Source organism: Misgurnus anguillicaudatus, chromosome 14 (genome assembly GCF_027580225.2).
Source record: "Misgurnus anguillicaudatus chromosome 14, ASM2758022v2, whole genome shotgun sequence".
Classification (NCBI taxonomy): domain Eukaryota; kingdom Metazoa; phylum Chordata; class Actinopteri; order Cypriniformes; family Cobitidae; genus Misgurnus; species Misgurnus anguillicaudatus.
This window is the reverse complement of record NC_073350.2, coordinates 19,967,129-19,986,983: the sequence shown is the minus strand read 5'-3', so window position 1 is coordinate 19,986,983 and position 19,855 is coordinate 19,967,129. Positions and strand designations below refer to the sequence as shown.

General features: G+C 37.5%; 1 long non-coding RNA gene across 6 annotated transcripts in view; it reads left to right on the top strand.

Moving 5' to 3' along the window:
• LOC129427767 (uncharacterized) overlaps positions 1–19,855 on the top strand; it is a 54,193-nt gene that overhangs the window by 18,476 nt on the left and 15,862 nt on the right. For 3 of the 6 annotated variants that reach the window (XR_012373203.1, XR_012373200.1, XR_012373201.1), the window contains one exon: positions 5,333–8,933. The exons of 1 other annotated variant lie outside the window; for it this stretch is intronic. This is a non-coding gene — a long non-coding RNA (uncharacterized lncRNA). 2 more of the 6 variants (XR_012373202.1, XR_012373205.1) reach the window with 2 other exon arrangements.

The window sequence follows — 19,855 nt, the reverse complement described above, 5'->3', positions numbered from 1 at the left end:
CTTTCAAAACCACCCATGAGGAGTGTATTTGTCTCTGTTTCTGAAGGTGCTTGAAATCACAATCATCTAGACATGTTGCAATATGTTTATTGAAATTAATAATAATAATGACAGACAGACGGATTCAGTGTATAAACATTTTGGGTGTGAATTCTGTTTGCTAGGTAAAGACTGCAGAACGCCCCGGAGATTTGCACTGTTTACCCAGCTGCAGTTTCGTTGAGAGTTTTGGGTATTTATGGACAGTCTTTGTTCAGACATACAGTAGTGTGAAACAGACTTTACAGTATACACACACTCACAAAACGAAAAATACAAAAGCTGACACTGGGGCGGTACACCTTTGTACCTAAAGGGTGCATATTAGTACCTTAAAGGTGCATATTGCTACCAAATGCATGGATCTGTACCGAAATGGTGCATAGTAGGATCTTTTATAAAGGATACTGTGCTTTTGTACCCATTTTTCTGAAAGTGCAGGGCAGGGGCGTCATGCACCAATTTTTATTTTAAGGGGGGCACAGTGTGCACAGCTCACAGAAATTTGTGCATATATACACAGACATCAAACAAAATATATTGTAAAGCTTTCAGTCTTTCCCATGGCAGCTAAATTTCTAACAATCTGAGCGCCTTCATGCAAAAACCTCCAAAAGAAAAGCGTTGACTAACAATCAAATACTATTCAGTCGGAATAATTACATATTGGCATCATATTTACATCTGAAACAGAATGTGTTGTTTATTTACGTTTTGTTTAATGACTTGTTTAATTGTGTCATTAATACATTTTGCAAAACAACTGCATTATCCTAAAATGTATGTAATTTTAAATCCATAAAGTATATAAACAACGAAAATGACATAAGCTATACTGCCCTACAAAGCGAAAGTGCAGTAACTACGCATTTGGTCAAAATTGAGTTAAGGGTTAAAATGGGCTTTGTGAGATCTGTTGTGTCTTGTGACAAAGTCTCCTGGTTAAATTTTGTCCCATTTCAGAGAAATGTGTGTGCCAAAATTGCAGTAACATGTTTGACTGGCTGGTGTAAAAAACTTTAAAGCCATTTTCTCAGTTTCAGTGTTTGCGTAGATACTGCACTTAGCCTTTGGAGGGCAGTATAGCCACATGATTGATTTTAATGTTCAATAATGATTTTAAAAAATATGTTTAGATAAAATTATTAGAGGGACGGATTTTTGCATTAAATTTGACCTCATATGAGCATGTGCGTTTCCGCGCCCCGTGAACTCTGGCAACTTTGGCGTTGTACCATAAGATGAATCTAGAAATCTCTACTAACTTAACGTCGAGACTTTCACATTTTAAACCATACATTTCTACACAGAGGAGGCTAACTGCACATGACCGTACTGGGGTTTGGAAATGTTGTGAGGGTTTTCTTATACGTTTTAATTCCTCAGATAGCCAAATGCAGCAGCAACAGCAAGCTCGTGAGCGTGCTCAGATGCTGACGTCTGCGACTGCGCTGACTGGAGCGCCATAAAACGACCAAAATCTCGGAAAAGTGACAAGGATGCAGCAAAGAATTGACAATATTGTGCATATTAAACAGATTAAAAGAAAGTAACAGATTAATGGACGCTTCTTTAATTTTGAGGTCGCATGCAAAATCCATTTGGCTCAAAAAAACTTTTGAATGGGCATGACCCTCTGGTGCAGGGTGATTTTTTTAATATTTCAAAAGCTTTATTGATACTGTTATTACTTGCATTAATTCCAGCATCATTCCAGGAGAGAGTAATAGGAAAGCTTATTTTTTTGTTATTTAACAGTGCCTTTCCCTGAATATAATGAATATACATACTCTCACTTTGCTTTCAATCTTATGATTTTAGCCTATTAAAGCCAACTAGTCCAATAATAATTATAGCTTAAAATTCGACAGACATTTTTTCCATTTTAACTTTGCCCAAATCTCATTAAGTAACAAAAGTATGACTGACTATATGTAAAGGAAAAATTGGGAATAGTGGGCGAGGGGGTGGTGCTGTCAAAAATTTACATTTGAATGAGAAAAGGCAGTCGACTGCCATTTTTTCTTGTGACATATTTTCTCCCATTACAGTAAATTAAATTCATTCAATTAGACCACTAATCTCACAGCTTTCCACTTCAGTCACATCAGCTAAGGTGTCATGAAATCTCTGTTTTATATCACAATGTGTTTTTACAGTATGTAACATATCTGTATTCATTACACATCTGTTTACACATCAGTTCCGACAGACAGACAGACTAAAATCATGTGTTTTTATGGAAACATGAGACAGAAGTCAAGATATGAGGAATGTTCATACTGAAGGTCAAGAAGCCGCCTCTGATTATCTGAAATTAATCAAAGCCCTGAGGGCTGCCTGCTGTAAATAGACTCACGAGCACACGGGGGATTTTCACCGCGTGAGGCCGACAGCAACGCGTCATTTTCACATTCAGTTTTGGATATTACGATCCGCCAGGATCTCGATAATAAGGGGGTGAGCGTGTCACGCATCCGCCCCGAGACTGAGACATAAAATTGATGTCATAATCTTCTCCTGAAGCTTTAATCATTGATGTAATTGAAAGCAATGCTACAGTAGGCCTGGCACCACACACCGTAGCTTTGATCGTCTTTTTGTGCCGTGAAGTTGCACGACCGAATTCAATGCATATTTATCCATTTAGACAAACCACGTGTTTTAGAGTGCACGTGTGGGGTCGCAGGAGTTAAACTGAGTGGATAAGAGGGGTCCTTCATATCATCTCGGCACTCACCCCACCACCGACACCACAAACTTCCCATCTCCTTCAGCTCTCCTCTAGTGCTGCCGTGATTGGCAGAGATGTTAAGTGCCATTTGACATCTGATAGGGTGAAAATTTGTGCGAGTGGGCAGTAATGAATTGGAGACGTCTGCGCAATTAAAATCACTGTTAATTTCTCCAGGGAGATGGGGGCCCAGGGGAGCCCATGAATCACAGGACAGGAGGAGATAGAAAGAGTGAAGGATGGGGGGGGGGGGTTAAAGGATGAGTCATTGGGTGTCGTGAATGGGTGGATGAACAGAGAGCAAGGGGTCCCTGACTGTATCTCAGTTAAAGGAAAAGACACATTGTTAGTTGTTAAGTATATTTGATTAAGAACTGTCATATTCCCTGCTTGATTTTTATTCTGCTTCTCATTTGGTGGAAATTACTGTACTTTGGTCATCATTTGGGATGATGGTGGAGCTGCTGTGGATATGATTGTGGTACTTGATGTTCTAATCAGCGATCATTGACACTGATTAAGATGTGCATTGTTTAGTGGGAAAAATGAATGTTTTAGTGGGAAAGAAGAAGGCCAGGAGGCCTCTCAATTGAGTTGCAGGACAGAGCGATTTTGACCACCCACAGTGTGTTTTTTGTCTATTGGATGCAAAAACGAATTTTAGGGAGGTAGCTCACCCCCAAAAAACTACAACTATATTATGATTTAACATGATTCAACATATTTATGATTATTTAAATGACGATTTCATCATAATTTGTGGGTGACATCAGGGAGCTGCTACTGTAAAAATTCCTTGTTGCACTTAAATTTTTAAGTTTAATCAAAAGTTTATAATTCATTTTAACTTTCTTGATAAGTCAGGAGTATAAATTGTAAAAATAAAATTTAAATAACTTGAACTAATTCAACTTTATTTTTATAATTTATTGCAACTCACTAGTCAGGAAAGTTAATGTATTGTAAAATTACTTTAAGTCTTAAAGGGACACTTGATTTTTACTGTTTTGGAATCCATTCAGCTGATCTCCGGGTCTGGCAGTACCATTTTTTTGCATAGTTTAGCATAATCCATTGAATCTGATTAGACCATTAGCATTGCGCTAAAAATAACCAAAGAGTTTCGATATTTTTTCTATTTTTAAAACTTGACTCTTCTGTAGTTACATAGTGTACTAAGACCAACGAAAAATGTAAAGTTATGATTTTCTAGGCCGGTTTAATTTTTTGTTGGTTTTACTACATAATGTAACTACAGAAGAAACCAGTTTTAAATAGGAAAAACATCGAAACTATCTGGTCATTCTTTTAGACCGATGCCAATGGTCTAATCAGATTCAATGGACCATGCTAAGCCAGTGGTTCCCAAACTTTTTCAGCGTGTGGCCCCCCTTGTGTACGGTGCATTCCTTCGCGGCCCCCCAAAGAAAATTTGACAAAAAACGTTCTAAAACTCAACATTTTAATAAAAAAAATATTAAATTATACAAAAAAGTAGTGCTTTTGGTTAGTAGCCTTATTTTTTAGGTTTAACTACACAGAATTCATAATAAATTAATGTATTTCATAACATGTCACAAAACTAGGGCCCCCTGGCACCATCTTGCAGCCCCCCAGTTTGAAAACCACTGTGCTAAGCTATGCTAAAAGTGGTACCGCCAGACCCGGAGATTTGCCATTATTTTACGCAGAGTCAATGAAAATCGAGCGGGACCAAAACATTTTAAAGCTGATGGATGTCAAAAATGGATGGATTAGTTGTCACTAGTTTTGACATCCATCAGCTGTAAAATGTTTTGGTCCCGCTCGATTTTCATTAACTTCGCGTAAAATAATTGCAAATCTCCGGGTCTGGCAGTACCACTTTTAGCATAGCTTAGCATAATCCATCCAAACCAGTTTTAAATAGGAAAAATATCAAAACTCTTTGGTTATTTTTTAGCGCGATGCTAATGGTCTAATCAGATTCAATGGATTATGCTAAGCTATGCTAAAAGTGGTACCGCCAGACCCGGAGATTTGCCATTATTTTACGCGAAGTCAGTGAAAATCGAGCGAGACCAAAACATTTTACAGCTGATGTATGTCAAAAACGTTTAGTGACGACATCCTAAGGATGACGGCAGCTATGCCAGTGTTCTTAATATGACAAAGTGTTTTGATTACTGCCATTAATGTTTAATCAGTGTATACCACTAGTCAACTAAATGAATATAACATGGCAAAGATGAATGCACATTTATATAATGGATTTATAGCATTTTGATAAAAAATAGATTTATTGCAAAAAATAATCAGTTTTTTATAATAAATCTTTGAATATTGATTTTAATTTTTAATTTTATTATAACCTAAAGATGCTATGTGAAAGTTTGTAACAGAAAATAGTGGTTTTCATCTTGTCACTTTGTATAGAAAACAAATTTTTATCGAAATTAGTCAAAATGGATTTATTGCGTTTTGGAACCAAACTCTTCTTTTGCAAACTGGCTTTGCAATAAGATTTAGATTTTTTTTCTTCATGTCATTTTAAATATTTGACTGCGTTTCCTCCCACAGGATGAACTGGAGGAAAACGCTGTGACTTTGGCAGTTGACCCGGGTGATGAGCAGGTCGAGGGGTGCACGAAGCAAATGCCAAGCTGCAGTATATCCGGGTAACATTATAATCTGAGAAACTATCGAGTTCAAACAGCGGACGAGTGTTTTTGTTTGCATTCAGGTAAGGCTACAATTTCCGGATTTCCTTCGGTTTGTTCCGCATGAACCCTTGTGACACAGTAAACCGATGAACTCCATGAATTTGGTATTCCTTCGACCTCAATAATGTCAGCCAAGTGATATGTGTGGACCTAACATAATGTATGAGGAAATGTAGAAGTGTAATTTCTGTCATAGTTCAAGCCAATTAATAGAATCTGTCAAAGTCTTTTCTTTCTTTGACCAAGAAAGTGTTCTCAAAGCGGACCAGAAACCTCCAGGGGCGAGACTGACCTTAGCAAGCCCAGAGCAACCCTTGCGCTGATCAGAGTGTCACGACACCCAGGCATTCTCTGACTGCCATGTGTTTAAATTACCTCCCACTGGCATTCAAATTACAGCCCCTATCTCATCTGTGGAGATCTGGCATTACAGCGAGTCCATCTCCCCGCCACACGCACACACACACGCACGCCACCCAAGCACATAATGAGCCAAAGTCATCTCCATTCGAATCCCCACTGGGTGTACCTGAGAAGTGCAAGGCCCAGATGTGCTATTTTCGAAGCGCCTTTTTTAATTTATTTCCATGATTTGGTGATAATAATAATAATTGTGCTGAAGGTGCTGTATTGAAATTAGCTGACAGTTCCTCGGGCGTTATCGCCCAGCCATCGCATCCAAAAGTGCCTCTTCCTCTCCTCGCGTGCCTTTACTTCTCCTCAGCGCTGACACAAAGGCTGTTGAAGCAGTTTCTCCCTTCATTTCCCTTTGCTTTTTTCAGCTTATTCAAATCAGGTGTTTGAAAACTAACCTTGTTTGAATTGTAACGGCGCGACGGAGGGTTTACAATTTACTGATACAGCGGCATAATAGGAAGCAGAGCGGGCCTGAATTTAAAATGAATTAAATTTCTGCTTGTCTGTATTCTAATCACAATGTTACATGATAGCTTACAAGAGACGGTCTTTCTAACTAAATAAATTTGATTTTGTAAGGGTGTGTTTGGCAGATTGGCTCCTGCATATTGCCAGGTGCTGTCATGGATAAAGTGGGTAGTTTATTGTACATAATAGGATGCAAGGATTGAAAAACATACATGGATTCTATTTGACAGAGAAATGCAATATCACAAAGACTCCCGCCCGCCCGGAGATGTCATTTACCCAGCATTCACATGGTTCATGACACTGGGCAGAGATTAATCAGTATGCTAAAGAGGAAACTAACATGTGCATGTGACACATTTTACCATTCTTTTTGGCTGAATAACAGAGAAGGCACAAGCTAAATACACCACATTATTAAAAAAAATTGTTTAGCAGTAAGGAACACAGAGTTTATTAAAGTCTACAGATGTCTGTTTTGTTCAGCGGTTACGTGTTTAAACATAACTCCTGATGATCATCTCAGATCAGGTCTTCAGGTTTCCAAGCTGAAACTTACTTTGCAGAGAAACTTCCTCTGTCTTGCCACAGCTGCTATCACTATGTGGTTGTTTTTCAGGCCAGCTGAGCTCATAATTATCTGATGGAGCTCATTATGATCTATAATAAGAGAGCTTCAGCAAAGGCGACTGTATCCTCTGAGAGAGAAAGAGCAATAAAATAAGCAGAAAACTGTGAAGCCCTGGGCCCTTTTCTCCCCATTCCTGACTTCTTCTCTGAATATGTGCAATGCAAATGATTTTCACATAATGTTAGCATGGACACCCTGATCAATGACCAATTAATGACCTGAGAACAGTCATGTGACTTCTGACCACGGTAGTATGCATGTGACAGGTTTGCTGATGCACACTTGGTGTCATGGTTACAGAGAATCATAGGTTCAATTTAATACAAATTAACAAAGAATGAATAATTGCTGTTGTGACCTTGAGTATGAGAGCCACTCCAAAATGGGTATGGGTATTTTTTATTTATTTTTTATTATTTATAAAGATCAGTGTGTATGTGCTTATTTATTATTGTTGTTGTTTGAAGAGTTCAGATGTGTCTGACATGTTTTCTTATAAATCAGACTTTTATGTTTCACTGCAAAACCCTCTAAGTGCATGCTTTTTTTGGCACTTCTTTGGGCAAGATGTAGTGAATAATTGCAAATCACCAAAGATCCAACAAGGAACATTGCAAATGATGAAAGTCCGAAATCAAAATGTAAAAATAAAGAAATTGAACCACACATTAGGGGGCGCTGTGATGCATTTGCCGTTTAACGGATTCTGCAATAAACTGGTATTTCTGAATGGCAAACTGTTCTTTATCTGTTTCTGAAGCTTTGATTGTGTTTACAGTGTGCAATATAACATGTGTTCATGTTTCACTTGTAAAAAAGGCAGTATTTTTCACACAATTTACTTATCTGTATAGCGCTGTTTTCACTGTCCTCAAAACGGGCTGATGTCTTCCTTGTTCTATGAAGTCCCTCTTTCAGAAATATGTATAGAGTTCTGATTGTGTAGTTTGTTTAGTGTGCTGTGATTCGATAGCATCTTAGCTTGCTGTTAGCTTAGCTGGGGACTGCCATATTCCTGTGGGCGGAGTTTAGCTAAAAAACTGTCCTACTGACGTCATTAAAGCAGGAAGTAGAGGACTGTAGTCCAAACCGGCCGTTCGCTGTAGGCTTTGAAAGGCAAATTCTGTTAAAGAAAATATATCGCCTGGCAATGAACTTTAAGCTTTAACATTTTACAGGTATTATTTATGCTCTAACAGCAACATTACACACTAACTAGGGTTTAAAAAATGGGATCAGAAAGAATGTGACCTTTAAGCGAATTTGAAGCTAAAGTATTTGATGAACATATAATACGTGCTGAGAGCATTTGGTCAATATCATTATCTAATTTTTGACAGAGCTGGTGGCGTTTAGCAGCTTTTGCATCTGAGCTCTTCAGTTCTTTTTTATACCTAATCCCAAATGGCATAAATATTTATAGGCACTTATTCTTTTCTTTAAGTCCCAACTGAGCACCAGTTACCAAGTCCCTATCAAAATGATCAAAGAAAGCAAAAAGTGAATATAAAACAACACTCTAAGGCCTAGCCGGCATTGTTTTCCATCCCATCACACATGTTGAAAACATCAACCCCTTCACCCCCCTTCCCATAAAAGCGTGACGGCATCACAACTGGGACCGTTCCACTGTCCCTTTAAGATAAAATATTCTATCTTCTACATCATAATTATCTCCTTAAGGTAGAAATATTAGCATATCTTCCAATCTTATTATCTGAGAAATTGCCTCATTAAGTCGCCTGCCTCCCCTTGTGCCCACCTTGCACACCATTGTCCATATTTCATCAGTGGTCCCATAGAGCTCCAGGCTGCTCTGATTGGCAAGAGGCATATGCCTTATACCAAGTCTCTATGGGGAACGAGAGTGGGCCGAAATACGCCGGCACGGCTCTTTTTTCTGACAGCAGGACGATCATTGTTAATTTCATGTGCTTCTGCTTCTTTGTAGACAACCTACAAATGAGTGGCTTCCGTTTCTCTCTGCCATCGCCTCTCCTCCCTGTCCTTCACTTCTGAAGAGGGGATGATGCCAGTCATGAGAAAAACTTGCTCTGTTGCAAACGAGAGTCACGCACGGTGGGAGATTGAGTTCTGGGGTGAATAGCTGTCTGAATGTATGAGGAGGTAATCAGATATTTGCCTGCAGCTTTTCATGTAGATGTGTGAATGTGAATATACAGTGTGCTCAGACTTGTTTGGATGAGTGTTATATTTAGCGATGGATCACCTTGCAGGCCTCTTCATGGTTAACCCTCAAAGGGACACTCCACTTTTTTTTTTGAAAATAGGCTTATTTTCCAGCTCCCCTAGAGTTAAAAAATTTAGTTTTACCGTTTTGGAATCCATTCAGCTGATCTCCGGGTCTGGCGGTACCACTTTTAGCATAGCTTAGCATAATTCATTGAACCTGATTAGACCATTAGCATCGCGCTCAAAAATAACCAGAGTTTAAATTTGTTTCTATTTTAAACTTTACTCTTCTGTAGTTACATCGTGTACATCAAAAATAGTCCCCAGCTATTGAAAGTTACCATAGGGACTATTTTCGGGCACTGCGTAATATCATTGCACCTGCCTGTCCTTGTTTATTACGCCAGAATGAGAGTATAGTTCCTAGCCATATCTGCCTAGAAAATCGCAACTTTTAATTTTTCGTTGGTCTTAGTACACAATGTAACTACAGAAGAGTCAAGTTTTAAATAGGAAAAATATTGAAACTCTTTGGTTATTTTTGAGCATGATGCTAATGGTCTAATTAGATTCAATGAATTATGCTAAGCTATGCTAAAAGTGGTACCGCCAGACCTGGAGATCAGCTGAATAAATTCCAAAATGGTGGAATCAAATGTTTGGCTCTTGTGACGGTGGAAAATAAGCCTATTTTTTTTTTTAAAGTGGAGTGTCCCTTTAAAACACATTTTTTATGGGTGGGCTCTAATATTAGAAAACAACTTTAATAGTTAATATCTGCTCAGAAGTGGATTTTCATCTTTTCTAGCTATGTCACAAAGTTAAATAATAAAAATAAATAACTATTAATAAATAAATATACATAGTAAAAGTGTACAATGTACATTTCAACTTACTATTTTAAATCTCGACTAGAGTTATTAACTTTTTATTAAATAATGTGAAAATGTATGCTGCCATGACTTGCTGATCACAATTTTTAAATAGGTTTTTAATTAAAAAAAAAAATTAAATAGAAAGAATAAAGCAAAGACTAAATAAATGCTAGCCACTGATCTATATAAATGACTGGATTGCGCATGACGTAACAACTGTGAAGCCACCGCGCCGCCATGTTGGTATACCCAAACATTGTATTAAATCAATGGACGCAATCAGATTTTAATGATAAAACATCACTTTACTAGTCTTCGTTTTTATATCTGAAGTTACCCTGTACATTATTACAACATAAAATGTCCTAAGCATGTACATAGTTATTTACTGAAAGTTGTACATTTTTGTTTTTAATCAGTTATTATACATTCATCTTTATTACAGTATCAGATCAGCAGACAGACCGCAGCATATTTAGTATTAATGACAAACGTGCTCATTCTGAAATGTAAATAAATCATCATACTTTGTACCGTATGTGCATGCAATAATTTGCTGGTTTTATGTTATCTAAACTTACAAGTTACCTAAACTTATTTAGAGAAATAAAGCTGACCGTGTAGCTGAATGTCAAAAAAAACTTTATTTATACCCGTGTCATTAACAGAACGCAACAGACACACTCACCTTAACGTTTTTATAAATCCATTTTCCTGCCTGATTAAAACATAAAATTGCAAATAACACCAGAATTAACAGTTAATTTATGCACACATATCCTAAAAATAATCTTGCGTGACTGATACGCTGTAAAGCGGGTAAACTTAAAACATGATTTTGAATGGAAGTCAATGACGCCCTCTGCCGGTTGGGTATACCAGGATGGCGTCTCGAACTCTGCGCTGGCTTCACATCACGCTGTTACGTTAAGCGTTCTATGCGCAGTCCAGTCATTTATATGGATCAGTGATGCTAGCACTATTTAAGACCCTGGTAAGTTTAGGATGGCAGTAAGGCTCAATGATCATATTACCGGACCCTAGGATAATGTTTCCGGTTCAGCCCCTTTTCTACACACCGACTCGCCTATGACCCTAGTTTTTTATCTGTCTGAGAAATAACCGAGGACAAATCCCTGTTTGCAATTATAAGTTAATTGTCAAACAGAAAGAAGCCCCACAGTGTTTAAGCCTGAAGTCCACTGCTGCATACATTCACAGAAATTATTTAAATGATCACCAGCACAAATTACACATAACCACTTTCAGATATTAATGAGATGCGCTGGAATATCTCAGGCAGCTTAATCTTCACATTTTTAGGCATGAAATGAAATCCGACACCCGTTGATTCATAATGTCTTTATCCTAGATAGTGACCGAGCTGGTAAGATTTGAAAGATCACATTTGGAAAAATGCAGCTGTTGACAAGTTGTGTGGATGCGAATGATTCGATTTAAGTGCATAACCATGACCTGTCTTCATTCTGCTTTGATGAGAAGAGAATGAAGATGAAATCTAATTGTGGTCTGACTGATACTGGCATTCTCTCACATGGATCGGTGGACTTGAGCCTCAGACGTTAATTGAATCTATTGCTCAGTTAAATGATTTTAATGCTGTGTTATAAATAGGTAGCCTCCAGCTTGGGTAATGTTCTGCTCCACAGCGTGTTGGTAAAAGAGCGCTCATTTAAATCTAGATTGATTTGCATAATCATAATTTTGCATTCTCGCATAATGAAACCTTTTTCCTTGAATTACTCAACGTAACAACATCTACAGCATTAAATTATCTGCCTTTATCTAAATTTCATTTATACAGGTGAACGTGAAGCATCGCATTGACTTATGAACAATGATTCATTTCATATCAGAGTGCATTATTCATGGAAATTTAATGATAAAAGCCAGAAAATAAATACAACGAATCAGTAAAGCTCTTAATTATTGGATTCTAATTGTTTTTAACCTCTTTGTTTCTGAAAGAAATGATTTGTTGGAGAATTTTGTCAAATGATTATTATTATGTTTATCCAAACTCATTTACTGTTATTTTTCTGTTGATTACAAAGTTAGACATTTAAGAAAAATGGTACACTTAAAAAAAGAATGATTGAATTTAATAAATTTTTTTAAGGTAAGTGGTTGCAATCAATTTATTTAAGCTACATTTAAACAAAAGTTTTATTTTACGTTACTAATCTTTTTTGTTTAAATGTAGCTTAAATAAATTGATTGCAACCACTTACCTTAAAAAAAATTGATTAAATTCAATGAATCATTTTTTTCAGTGTATCAACTATGCTACCCAGTCTCACGAAATTATGTACCTATAGTTTTGATTCTTTTTCGTGATACTGTCACAAATTTCTGCTTTTTTCATGATCATATCATGAATTTCAGTTTGTGTGTCATTGGGGCGGTTTCCCGGACAGGGATTAGACTAGTCCCAGACTAAAATAAATGTAAGAGCTGTCCAAACTGAAAACAACTTGCACGGACATATCTTAAAATACATCAGTGCTCTTTATTTTGCCTCAAAATGCACGCCAGTAATGTTTTTAGTTAGTCATGTTTGTTAAAAATAGTTATATTTCCTAATTAAACTAAGGCATAGTCCTGGCTTAAGCTAATCCCTGTCCAGGAAACCACCCCATTGTCACGCATTGGTTACTCAACCGGTTTGTCCTATTTTCTTACCATTGTCGCTTCTGTTTAGGGTTAGATTTGGTGTTTGCGTTAGGATGTCACTTTAAGTATTGGTACTATTTTTTCTGATTTATTTTTTTAATATTTTCTGATTTTTAAACCATTGTCGCCTGGCTTTAGGGTTAGAGTTGGGTTTGGGTAAGGATGTTATTTCATGTAAGTCTAACCCTATACCGAAGCGAAAATGGTAAAAAAAAAGAAAAAAACAGTTGAGTAACCAATACCTGACAATGACACATAAACCGAAAATTGTGATATGTTTTAATTGTGAAAACGCGGAAACTTAGTGTTGTAAAAATAGTGGTAGTTCAGTAGCAGCGGACAGCAGCTGAAAGAACGCATCAGGGATCGAGTAGGGATCACACCCTAACCAAGATATTTTTTTACAGTCAAGGTGCGAAATGTTGTCTTTCGTAGCCATTTACTGCATCCATACGAATCATAGACAGTAAAAGATAAGAAATCCGTAAATCGTACCAAGCTAGCTAATGCTTGTCAGTAGCCTACTGATACTCGGTAGGTACTCAAAATGGCGGAAAAAGAGCAGATGATGTAAAAGGTCACATGACTGATATTCATGAATAGGTACGTAATTTCGTGAGACTGGGCTGCAACTATTACACAAAATAAATGTATACAATGTTAGCTATAGGTCCTTGAATTCTTGTCTGGCTGCCAAATTTCTACTCAGAGTTGTGATCCATGCTTGTCGTCTCCTCTTGTATTTAACAAACAATTTTTTTGCTTCAGAGATCAGTTTAGCCACTAGCCAGAGCGATAAATAAAGAAATAATTACCGACCGGAATTTTGCTTTGGCTCCGGTGCGTAACTGCGACAACACGCGCGTGTCCGATGAAACTATAGCTTTACTGAGAATCAATGCTTGGGAACATGTTATGGCTCCTAATAAACTGGGAATACCATGATGCTGTTTTGTTTAGATGATATTAAAGCAAGTTGCACACAGAGTATAACTTCACGAGTGCTTGTGTGGGCGAGCGAGGGGGCGGGCAAGGGTGTATGTTGTGTTCATTCTGGAGCATGTGTGGGGCAGGTTGGTCGAGTCCTGATATGCTTAACAGCCAATTTACAAAGGTCAGGTCCTATGGATTAAACCGTTCAGTAAATTGCACCTTCAAACTCATAAATGAGAAACAATCATCTTGCTAAAGGTCACAGCGCTAGCACTGTGGATTACAATAATAAAGTAAGCCACCCTGCTCTTTCACTAATTTACTCTCAAGGAACTAAAGAACATCTCCTTTGTTTCTTTTCTCACCTTCTCCATCGCTCTCTCTCTCTTACTCTTTGTCTCTATCCGTGACCCAAGTCACAGTTTGAATGGAAGGAAACTCTCCTTCAAGAGTGTTCATTAATTTTCACAACCAAAAAAGGTGATTATTTTGAGAGTTACACTGTACACAAACACACACCAGTACCACACACATACAAAACTGAAACACTGACATCTAGATAGTGATCTTCATAGCATGAATTTCAACTAACATGTCCGGTTCTTGATAACTAGTTTGCAGTAATTCAATGTATACTATCACACTCAGTGACCTCACTCACTTAAAGTTTTGAAATATGAGATATGATAGTAGTAAAAAGTTTGAATCTTTTAATGTGAGTTTTAATGAAATCATTCAGTTTGTTCATTTTAGGTATATTGCGCCAAGTTCACGAGAGCAGACATTTACCGCTGGACTCTGCCAAGTGTCAGATTACTTTTGACACCTTATTAGCAAAGCATCTATAAAGACCGACCATGACATCACCCCATCACTCAACTACTGCACATTCATTCACAGGTCTGAGTTTGGTGTTGAACTAAATGAACTTACCCTTGCTCTCTTTAAAGTTAATATATGTTGTCATGTGTTAAAGCTGCGAAAAGAAATCTTACATTATGAATCGTTCTGAATGTGGCCTCTTGGGTATCAAAACCCACATGTTCATGCTTCCCCTACCCAAGCTCTTTAACTGGGGATGGGTGAGAATAAGGACAATCTGGGGAAAGACTGGCAGCCTAATTAAGCCCGGGGAAAGATGCCTGGGGTCAGCCAATTACAGCCTCATCTACATGCATCTGTTAGAATGAGATCTCTAGGGAGACTGGGGATGGGAGTATGGTGACATCGAACGGACAGTAACCGAATCCAAAGCCCCAAAACGTTAGAATGTCCATTTGTTTTACTTCTGGGGGATTTTTCTTTAAACTGATGAGAAGCCATTTATTTTAGAAGACTTAAAGGGACACTCCACTTTTTTTGAAAATATGCTAATTTACCAGCTCCCCTAGAGTTAAACATTTGATTTTTACCGTTTTGGAATCCATTCAGCTGATCTCCGGGTCTGGGAGCATAGCTTAGCACAATCAATTGAATCTGATTAGACCATTAGCATCGCGCCTACAATGATATTACGCACAGCCTGAAAATAGTCCCCTTAGTAACTTTCAATGGCATGGGACTATTTTCGGGCAGTGCATAATATCATTGCGCCTCCTGCAGTCATGTTACATCAGTAAAGTCCTTGATTATTACACCAAAATGAGAGTATAGTTCCTAGCCAAATCTGCCTAGAAAATCGCAACTTTTAATTTTCCGTCGGTCTTAGTACACGATGTAACTACAGAAGAGTCAAGTTTTAAATAGGAAAAATATCAAAACTCTTGGTTATTTTTTTAAAGCGCAATGCTAATGGTCTAATCAGATTCAATGGATTGTGCTTAGCTATGCTAAAAGTGCTACCACCAGACCCAGAGATCAGCTGAATGGATTCCAAAACAGTAAAAATCAAATGTTTAACTCTAGGGGAGCTGGAAAATTTGCATATTTTCAAAAAAGTGGAGTGTCCCTTTAAGTTGTCATATGGGCCATTTTGAATAACATTTGCTTGGACAAGAGCAACCAGAACACTGTCAAAAAAAGTCAAAAAATGATCCCTAGATATCACCGTTGTGGCACCCTTTCATAAAGTACACATTTGCACCTAAAGATTTTATAGCGGTTAGAGGTCTTCTCAGGTTTAAAGAAATGTACCCGACCCAAATCACTTTTTACCCAAACCTGACATGCATATGTCTTTTTTTTAAAGAAAGACCCAACCCGAGAGAAACCCAAAAAATTGGTCCTGAATCCGAACCCAGTGACAATTTTTTTAACCCGAATGTAAACGGAAACGATATGTGTGCCAAAAGTCAGAATGAAAGAAACCCAATGGCCTCGCAACCAGTTTGGCCCGCTGCTCCATTTATTTTATTTGTTATCTGATGACAACACCAAGGTATAACCTCTAAAAGTTGCATCCAAAATTGACTGACAGGTCTGGCTCGACCATGAGCCACACAATGTCGCAAGCACTCTTGGCAAACAGAGGAGGCGTTGGATAATGACTTGATGCACCCACAAGACAGTTCGGGTCTTCTCGGGTCCATTTGGCAAAAATACGTTCATTTTCATTTACTCGAGACCTGATGTCGCTAATATTATACCCGACCTGTGTCCGAGGCACACGTGAAACTTTTAGACCCAAACCTGCTTGGGTTTTGAGTCGGACCGTGGGTTTTCAGATTTAAGTTGACCTTTAATAGAGATACATATCGGCATAGATGGCTAGATGTCTTTCGGCGGAGTCTCTAACGTCATCGCCTGGCGGCCATCTTACCAAAGACAGCTCGCTCACTAGTAGCATTGAGTTTAATGGTGCAGGTGCTTTTGGATGACCGTGACTTGCTCGATTTTCTGCCGATTTTCAAACGGTTTGGTTTTTACAAACGTTATTGACGTGGCTATGGCCTAGTCCACACGGACATGGGTATTTTTATAACCGTGAGTTTTTTTCACGCAGTTCGGCCGTTCGTCCACACGAAACCGCAGTATCAGGGCACTGAAACCGAGCATATTTGAAAACCCCGGCCAAGGTGAGCTTTTTAAGAAACGTGTAGAGAGTAAAACCAGGGGTTTTGCCTTGCAACGTCAGAGTGTACATCTAGCCTTTATACATATCTATGCATATCGGTACCAATAAGTCCAGAGTTAATGCATACTGGTACCAGAGAGTGCATATTAGTACCATAAAGATACATATTGGTACCAAATGTATACATATCTGTACCTAAATAGTACATTTTATGTTTTAAAGAAAAAGAAAGTCATTCAGGTTTAGAATGAGACGAGGAAGAAGTCAGGACAAGGACAGAAACTGATAGATGTAAATTTTCGGGTGAACTTTCCCTTTAAGATCGGTGTAGAGATGCGTACATTCCTAGTTCACTGATAAAGGATAATGTACATGATGCAAATCTCAGCGAGTGGCGTTTTACTCCTCCGAGTCAAAGCTAATGGGTCCGTCGATGAGACACTAATGACAGATTGGACTAATCACAGCTTCCTTCCGTATGACTGAAGTCTTCTGAAGCGCTGTTTTAGCAACACTCATTTCTCGGCCGATACTTTTCACTCTCTTTCTCCCCATTGTCCTTTTAAGCGGACGCAAAATGATTCTGTTAGTGTATCCCCCAGCATTCACTATTCACCTGTCAAATGACACAAAATACCAAATTGCTCTGTCTTTCACTGCCTCTGGAAGCTATTTGTACAAATGCTGCGAGAGAAAAGAGACGATTGCTTACAGTGTGCAGTCATCAGGGGGTGACACGCAGACAATAGGTTTTGCTGTGAGGTAATTGCAGCCCGTTGTGGTGTCAGTCTGCCCAACAGAGGCCTGCTTGCACGCTACAGGCGTGCCGTGCCACCGTCGATGCACAAATGAGACTCGGTGTCCCTGGATAATGGAGCTTCGTGCAGACAACAGGGGGCAGTATTGAGTCAAATTTCTCCTGTTGCAGGAGCTGCTTCATTTTGTGCGGACAGACTCTATTGCATCCAATCCAGAAGATGCTGGCAGGGGTCCAGGATGTGGACGGAGGCAGATTAATTACACTTTTTCAATTAATGCTGTAATGACGAACTGTTGTGTATTCGGCCGATAAGCATGTGTAATCTACGTGTCGAGGGGGATGATAGAGACAGAGAGAAAAAATATTTCATACCTGACTGAAGCAAATACAGCCAGAACAGACATGTACATCATTAATATGTTTTGTTTATTTCAAATACTAAGTTTAAGATTTTTTTAAGTCATAAATTGTTTTTGGGGGGCACGCAGGAATGCACAAGGGGGAAGTTTGAGAACAACTGCACTATATGAATTTGTCAGACGTTGAATAATCGTTCAAGTGCATGTGATTTGGGGCCGGTGGGCACATTGGTAATAATGATCCAAAATGCTGAATTTCAAGTCATTTATTGGTTAGATGGCCAATTTGACCTAGTGAAGGTCTTTAGTTTAACACCATTTAGTTTAATGATAAATGGAGATGTTATAACAGACTAACAGTGATGGACTGTTCACTAAGGTCAAACTGCATTATGTACTGGGAGCTATGGTAGTGATTTAAGCAAGTAAAAAAACAACATTTTGCCATTTTCAATTGATACAACCGAATTAAAAATAACAAAAGCTTTCATTATTACACTAAAAAAAATGATGTTTTGGATTTACTTAAAATATATATGCACCATTTTTGCATCACACTTTTTAAGTAATCCCAACTTGAAATAATTTTACTTAAAATTAACAAGAAAAAATGTGTTATACAGTATGAACTTAAATATTTGAAGTAATGTAACATTCTTTACTTAAAAATTTAAGTACATAAAACACAGGTTTTCTTGTTAATTTTAGGTAAAATTATCCAAGTTGGGATTACTTAAAAAGTGTGACGCAAAAATGGTGCATATATATTTTAAGTAAATCTAACACATAATTTTTTAGAGTGTACGTCCAGTCAACAAAATAATATTTGTTAGCAGGATGATTATGCTTATTTCATTCAGTAAACACAAAATAATGAATTGAAGTTACTTAATTATCTTTGTTGAAGAACATTTTGAAGTTTGAAGGATTTTTTTACAGTGCATGTGCTTCACAAAATGGCTAGAACAGATGTCAGAATTTTTGGCTGGAAAGGGATCATGGGAAATTTGCATATCAGGTGTCTTTATAGTTACTTAAAATGTTATGCTAGATTTACTTAATTTTGACACAATTGTTATAGTAGTTGGCTTTTTTTCCATTTTATTTTTGCATACATTTAAGTTCACCTGGTAACTTAAATTTTTGTGTTACACATACTAAATATGTTAAGTAGAGGTTGAAAAGTTGTAAATACTACTAAGTTTTTTGTGTTTAATCTGATTACATTAATAAGTAATAGTTGTTCAGCCAACAAATCATTTTTAGAGTGAATGCTACAGATCTTGTAAAGAGTAAGTATACTAACTACTTATTTTAACCACAATATGAATTGTTTATAGTTTGAAAGTAAATCATTAGAATAAATGTTATTTAGCATTATCATTAATATAATTAACATAGCATTTTATAAAATCAATTGTATATGAAAAGGAACATTGCTGTTTTGTATCTAAACTTTTCTAAACATGAAAAAGCGTGTTTGGTTTGGTCTCTATTTAATTTCAATTAATGTTTAATTCCTGTTCAAGTTCTGGCCATGTAACACGACAATATCATATCAATTACAATATTCTTCTGAAACAGCATACGGTAGTTCAAATTTTGGAGATTGCTTTAAAAACATTAGCTGTTAAACTCAGCCTGTCCTCATCTACCGAGAGAGGGAAAATAATCAGTTTTTAATTCCACAGACACTTAACATGAGTCTTATTCTCACTTTAGCTAATCAGGGCAAATTATTTCATTACACATAGTTTTTAAGATAATAGGAACTCAAAGTGTGTTAAATTAAAACACGTCGTCCGTCTATGTGCTGTGCAACATTACTGAAGGAGTATAAAATATTGGGACCAAGGGCTAGTCTTCTGTCCATTATATCATCTCTGTCCAATTCATAAGAGAGAGAGAGAGAGAGAATAAAAGATAGAGAGATAGCTCCCTTACTGCCTTCTGACTATTCAACTTCCCATTAAAGCGTTAAAAAATTTAAATAATAAAAAGGAAAGAAAAAACCCTAACGCACTTTTTAATTAAAAA